This window comes from Petromyzon marinus, chromosome 18, assembly GCF_048934315.1.
Source record: "Petromyzon marinus isolate PM22_M1 ecotype Great Lakes invasive population chromosome 18, UKy_Petmar_22M1.pri1.0, whole genome shotgun sequence".
Taxonomy (NCBI): domain Eukaryota; kingdom Metazoa; phylum Chordata; class Hyperoartia; order Petromyzontiformes; family Petromyzontidae; genus Petromyzon; species Petromyzon marinus.
Genome location: NC_133684.1, coordinates 2,806,341 through 2,812,674, shown reverse-complemented (window position 1 = coordinate 2,812,674; position 6,334 = coordinate 2,806,341). Strand labels below are relative to the sequence as shown.

The following is a 6,334-nucleotide window of genomic DNA, read 5'->3' as shown; positions in this document are numbered from 1 at the left end:
GTGGCCTTTGCTTTCAAAAACTGGCGTCTTACTTTCCGGAACTGGCGTCTTACTTTCCGGAACGTCTTCAATAATCTGGTTGGTGACTGTCACAGTCAGCTGAACGGCGCTGGCGAGGAATCATCCCCAGGGAGGAGCTCGCATCTGGCCCCAATTACAAATGGCTCACGTCGCGCAGCCTAAAGAGACTGAGAGTGGGTTTCGGCAAATGCAACTCCCTCGTGAAATCTTCACGGGGCTTCTGCGCAACCGAACAATCTGCTTGTCAGGAGAAGCGAACCTGAGATGGCCTGCAGAACCCACAATGCGCTCCTCAAGATTTGGAAATGCCAACTCCAGGCACGGTGGCCTGTGCAGAATATTGGCCCCGGACGATATAGATCATGGGACCTCCCTTGCCAGTATCAAAATATAAGAATAGGTTTTACCCTGTGTTAAGATGTTAAAACACCAATATTTTGCAAGGAATCATGTCTGCATTAACCGCATATACTTGTGGTGAACATGCAAAAAAGACATGCTCTGGTCGCGTATAATGCATCGTCTTTGAAACTGATTGGTCCACACCAGAGACAGCTTTCTTTAGAGCCTCGTCTCAGGCAGTGTTCGACCAGAGGACAACACCAAAAGGCGATTATATCGGTTGGACAGGATACAAGAAGAAGTTGAACGGCAAACTCACTCTACTGGACGTCTGTGGTAGAAAACCAAAAAGGAGCATTCGCAGGCTCATCGCATTCGCAGGCTCATCGCATTCCTTCAGTCGACAAAGGAACTCCGACTGTGAATGCAGCAGGGGGCGCAGTGGCTTCAACGCCACGCCGGGGTTCTGGAGCGCGCGCCCAGGCCACGCCTCACCAAACTGGGTCGGGCACCCCACTCCGAGGTTGGCAGAACTTCAGCGGTTCTCATTCGCTCACGCGATCATTGGCGGCGAGGCACGTAGCTCTGATGACCCCGGGGGGGGGGGGAGGAATGCGTGGGCTGAACCAAATACCTCGCCCGTACAAAGTCATGCCAATCCATCGGTACGACCGGAGTTTTGCGAACTTGGGTGGTGTTGCTACCAATTTCTGCTCTTGCCCTATTGACTCGAACTAGCGGTATGGCACCGCGTGCACGGCGAGCTAAGGACTTGCTCGATTGCTTTGGCGACACACGAACCGCATTCCGCAAAATTGGGATGGGTCTTATAATCCGGTAGCTCTGGGTGTGTGGGGGGGCGGTAGTGTGGCAGTCAGCACGCGCTACGAACCCGGCGGCCCGGGTTCGATTCGATTCCCACTCACGGATACCAACACCGGCGACGATTATCTGCACCGGATCCTGGGCCTCCCCTAGGTCGACTCAGCCTCAAATGACTACCCGGTGGTGCGATGCGTAAACATCGCCACTGGGGGAGACAAAGGCGGCCGGGCGTGGTGCTGGCCACCCACCCCCTCGTGTGCCGTTGCGGCCTTCATAGGTGCTCACGAACAGCACTTGCCCCAACGGTCTGTTAAGGCCATACGGGGGATCTTTGTCTATATTTGTCTACCTTTATTGACACGGGGCACACATTTGGGGCGCGCGCCTCTGATTTTCCGAAGCGTTTTTTTCTAATGCGTTAGTAGCTCGTATGCTCCGGGTTTCAAGAATCTTTCAAAACATACATCTTGAGAGTAGCGGGGTCTACCCAAATTCATGGGCTAATCAATTAGTGTCGTTTATTTAAGGAATACCAAGTCCATGGGGGACCCCCCCTCCCCCACGCCTTCAAACTAAACCAAGAAGTATTACATCTGGCATTGTGACGTCGAAGCGCGACCCCCCCTTCCCCCCCCCAAAGCGCGGGGCCCAGGACGACCACCCCAATTCGCCGTGTAGAACGGGCCCTGCCAGGACAATCCAAAGAAAAAATACCGGTTATATTCGCCCTCCTGGCGTGGCAACTCAGACACTGGGGTTACCGTCCCTTGCACCGTTGTGCCTCTGTTCTCCCTGCACTGTGAACGGGTGCACCACAGTCGGTTGGCAGGCTGGTCACGTGCGGTGGGGTAAATTGTGGGCAACTCTCACCGATTCCAAGACGTCTGGACCAGCGTGGCAGAGTTGGCCAGCCACCCTCGACAGGTGACTCGTCTTGAGAGCTCCTTGGCGAGGCAGCTCTTCCGCAGGCAGTGGCTTGAGCAAGTGATTGCAAGGCTGCACGTTTTGCTTTTTAAATTACAGCTCACGATCAACCCCACCGGGCAGTGTTATTCTTCGTTGCAAGGCCCCTGGTGGCCTTTAGTGCGGCCCCTGGCAATACACAAAGAGTGAAAACGACCCCCATCGACTGCTTAACACGTAGGAGTAGTAGCAGGCTTTCGCGACCAATATTATCCATAATAGAGGTTTGTTGGGTTAGATCGCGTAAAAATAAATGTGTCGTTAAACCCCGCCACCACCCGACACAGACAATTAGCAAGGTCAGTCACGTAAACAGAACGTGCCAATTCGTTGCTAGACCAGCACACCGGTGTGTTGGAGGGCAAAATCCACAACATTTACAATTCATCAGGCGGGCAGCAATCGTGCTGCTGTCAAACTCCAATGGTGTCAAATGTCTAGCGGCCCTCAAACTGATGATGTCTTATTGGCGAAAGTGCCACCCCCCTTTGAAAATTAGAGTGAAGAACACTGACCTCTCGCGTGACCTTGACTCAAGGCCTTGGGGAGGGGGGGACATACAGGATCTCAGCGGGAGGCACAGCGCTCAGGAGTCAACGTTAAACTGACGGGAAACAATGCAACACGCTGGACAAGCAGAAAGAGGAACGATGTGGTGACGACCATTTGATTTCGTCTGTCACCCACTCGGCTGCAGCAGCTCTCGTTCCCCCCGAATGTGCAAATTATGATGCACTTGAATCTTGATTTGAAGCTTTCGTGACTGCAGGAATCCATACTCTTTGGTTCTTTCGGTAAAGTTACGTAAGTATATATATTTAAAAAAATTATGATGCACAGTATATGTATGCTGCATCGGCCCCCTCCCCTCCCCGACTTGCCTACTCACGATTATTATACAGGGGGGGGGGGGTATATTCTCACTGGATATGTTCTAAGTACTCTACAAGATGGTCCAGATGTCTTGTGATTCCCCCCCCCCCCAATTAATTTAACCCTTAACATTAGTTTCCTTTCCGTATTTACTTGTGTTTTAAATGAACTTTGAAAAAATAGTTTTAGGGAATGAAATGGCGGGGTTCACAAGACATCTGGACCACCCTGTCCTGTCGGCTGGTGTCGGCAGGCGGCAAGTGGCCAGGGCGTTACAGCTCGAGGTATATACTCGACGTTGATGTTTCGGGTGAGGAAATACCTTCTGGGTCGCCGGAGGGCACAGATCGGGCTGAAACAAAGCACTGCGTAGGCACATCAACGTCTGTGACTAGAATCGGGGTTTTTTTTGTCAGAATGGACGAATGGATTTTTGTCGTTATATTTTGCGAATTGTCAGCCGATGAATAAATATTTCGGAACCCGCCCGATCTCGTCAGAAGCTAAGCAGCGTTGATCCTGGTCAGCACTTGGATGAGTTTACCACCACGACTAGTCAGGCGTTTGAGGTTGGCCAGGGAATGGCATTGCTCAGTGCAACCTCCTCGCATGCGTGATGGAGTGCCCGGAGAAACCCACCCACACGCACGAGGGCATAACACCCAAATCACTCCCACAGATTACATTTATTCAACAATTCTGTACTGCCTTCCCACGGCCACCTCGCAGACCAGATAAAAACATTATGAAACCCAGGATACAACAATTATTTGTTGGCCTTCATCCAGCAGTGGATAGACAATGTCTGATGATTATGTTGATGACGAACATGTATTTAAATGCACTCAATGTATGCAACGTGCCTATGTGCGTGCATATACCGTCAAGTAGTCTAGTTAATTACACACATTTATATATTCCCTGCTGTGAACGTGCTGCACAGGCATTCATAATTGGCACTAATTTGGTGGGGGGGAGTTGTAATTGTTTCTTTTTAAGAATGTTAGGACATTGTTAAAGAACGTAATACGATAAAAGTTTGTAAAGTTGGGCTGTTGTTGAGTCACACACAACAGGTTTGGTTAAACACGTTACAAAACGTGACGTGTTTAATAACAAGCGTAGTTATAACCCGAGAAGAACCCGGGTCGTGTTGATGTAATACAGAGTAAGAGAGGGAGGTGGGAGAGCAGGTTTTTTTTACTATTTTGGAAAACCAAACCTTGATCCTGAAAAGTAACTCCAATGTGCCAAAAGAAAAGAAACCGCTTTCACTCAGTGGGCAGTACCTGTTACGCCTCCTTAATGGATAATGAGCACCGGCATGAGACCGAGAACATCGGACCAAGTCGATCAGTGCGCAAATGAGAGACATCCTAAAATTACGATAGGTTTTGCCCTTTCTGCCAATAAAACAGTTGTGTTAGGATGTTAAAACACCAAACAGAATCCCTTTTTCAAGGAATCCTGTCTGCATTAACCACACGTACTTGTGGTGAACATGCAAACAAACAAAAAACATGCTAATGATAAGAAATGCATTGTCTTTGAAACTGATTGGACCACACTAGAGACAGCTTTCTGTGGACTTGTCACTGGGAAGGAGAGGCGCAGTGCCGAATTGTTCTCGTAGCAAAAGTAGCTACATATGTAGTGGCTACTATATATGTAGTAGCTACGGGCCCCGCACTTTCAAGGGCCCCGCGCTAAATGCTTTCAAGCTATCAATTCCAGTTCAGTGATTCTGCACTTGCTCTATTACTATAGCACTATGCTGCCTTCAACTTTAATGAACGACTGTGTGTTTAAGGTTAGCGATTTGTCGTATTATCTGGCTGTATAGTATATTTAAAAATAAGATACAATTATTTTACTATGCAAGTACAAATTTGTGTTTTAATATGTACGTGTTTATTTATTTATTTAATGACCCTTTATAACATCATGCTACAGGCCCCGCACTTTCTTAATCCGGCACTGGAGAGGCGTTCGGGCTTTGCTAGAAGTCGACGGTGGCCGATTGTCATCACCGACGGTGGCCGATTGTCATCACCGACGGTGGCCGATTGTCATCACCGACGGTGGCCGATTGTCATCACCGACGATGGAACGGCAGCCAGGGAGAGGGACGCCCACCCGGGAGATGTAGCGATGAGATCAGGGTGTGCTCAAGATGGATGTTGTGGCGTCGCACGAACTTTTAGAGATGGCCACGATTGGGGGGGGGGGGGAGGCCTCTATCCAGCAGTGGATAGATCATAGCCTATGATCATGAATTGCTTGGACTGGAAAATTGTTCCTTGCTACGGTATTGCTAAATTGTCATTGTTGCCAAGAGTGACGTTCACTTCTGTGTGTAGGCGCGCTCCAATCCTGAGTTCACTTCGGTGTGCGTTGGAAGAAGCACGTGCTGACAATGTATCGGCGCACGTGCATCCATTTCCCACCGCCGGCAATCGTGCGCACTCAGCAGTCTGGGCTGCGTAGTGAAACATCTCCCCACCTCTAAACACGCACAGCCACTGACGGAGGGAGCGGTACACGCTGTGACGTGTGGGGGATGATGCCAAATAGTTCATGGAACTGCAGACAGCCACCGCTACAAAGAAAAGGCAAGCATCCCGAGTGTTGGGACACGTGCTGTTCGCGAGCACCTATGAAGCCCGACACGGCACACGAGGTGACGGTGTGGCCGGGTACCACGCTCGTGCCGCCTTTGTCTCCCCGGTGCTGCTGTTTACACGCCAGGTTCTCGTTTGAGGCTGCTTTGACCTAGGAGAGGCCCAGGACTGCTTCGGACAACATTTAGCAGCGGCCGGGGATCGAACTCTGGTGACCCGGGTCCGTAGCGCGGCGCGCTGAAAGCTGCGCGACCGCTCCACCCCTTGTCACTATAACCACCACATCACCACGAGCGCGCCTCCCCTCGCACTCTCCTCCCTCTCCCCTCCCACTCTTTCCCGTGGTTTCAACGCGCGCTCCACGGGAGTAGTGAAGCAGATGAAGCTGGCGCTGGACTTTCAGAACACTTCGTTCATTCCTCGCCGCCGCCGCTGCTGGGTTAAGCTCGTGTATTTTTATCCTGCGTGAGTTACATCAGAGTGGAAGCGGACCCGTGGATGTACGAACGGCACTGGCGTTTGTCGGTTTACGGAGAGGTGTTTGTGGTAGTCGTAGAGTGCGCCGTGCGAGCGACCGCATCGGTTTTACGCACAGCATCTGACCGTCGTGATGCCTCCCCTGCCTTCCTCCGCGATCTCAAAGGTAACCATAGAACGACATCATTATTATTGCATCGGTGTCCAATGTT

At 50.8% G+C, this 6,334-nt stretch overlaps 1 protein-coding gene across 2 annotated transcripts in view; it reads left to right on the top strand.

Moving 5' to 3' along the window:
• Positions 1-5,221: 5,221 nt before the first annotated feature.
• Positions 5,222-6,334, top strand: part of GUCY1A2 (guanylate cyclase 1 soluble subunit alpha 2) — a 45,283-nt gene continuing 44,170 nt past the window's right edge. Inside the window, exon 1 of one of the 2 annotated variants that reach the window (XM_032956497.2) lies at positions 5,222-6,288. The gene's annotated coding sequence lies outside the window, so the exon portion shown is untranslated. The remainder of the gene's footprint in view (positions 6,289-6,334) is intronic. The other variant, XM_032956496.2, reaches the window with a different exon arrangement.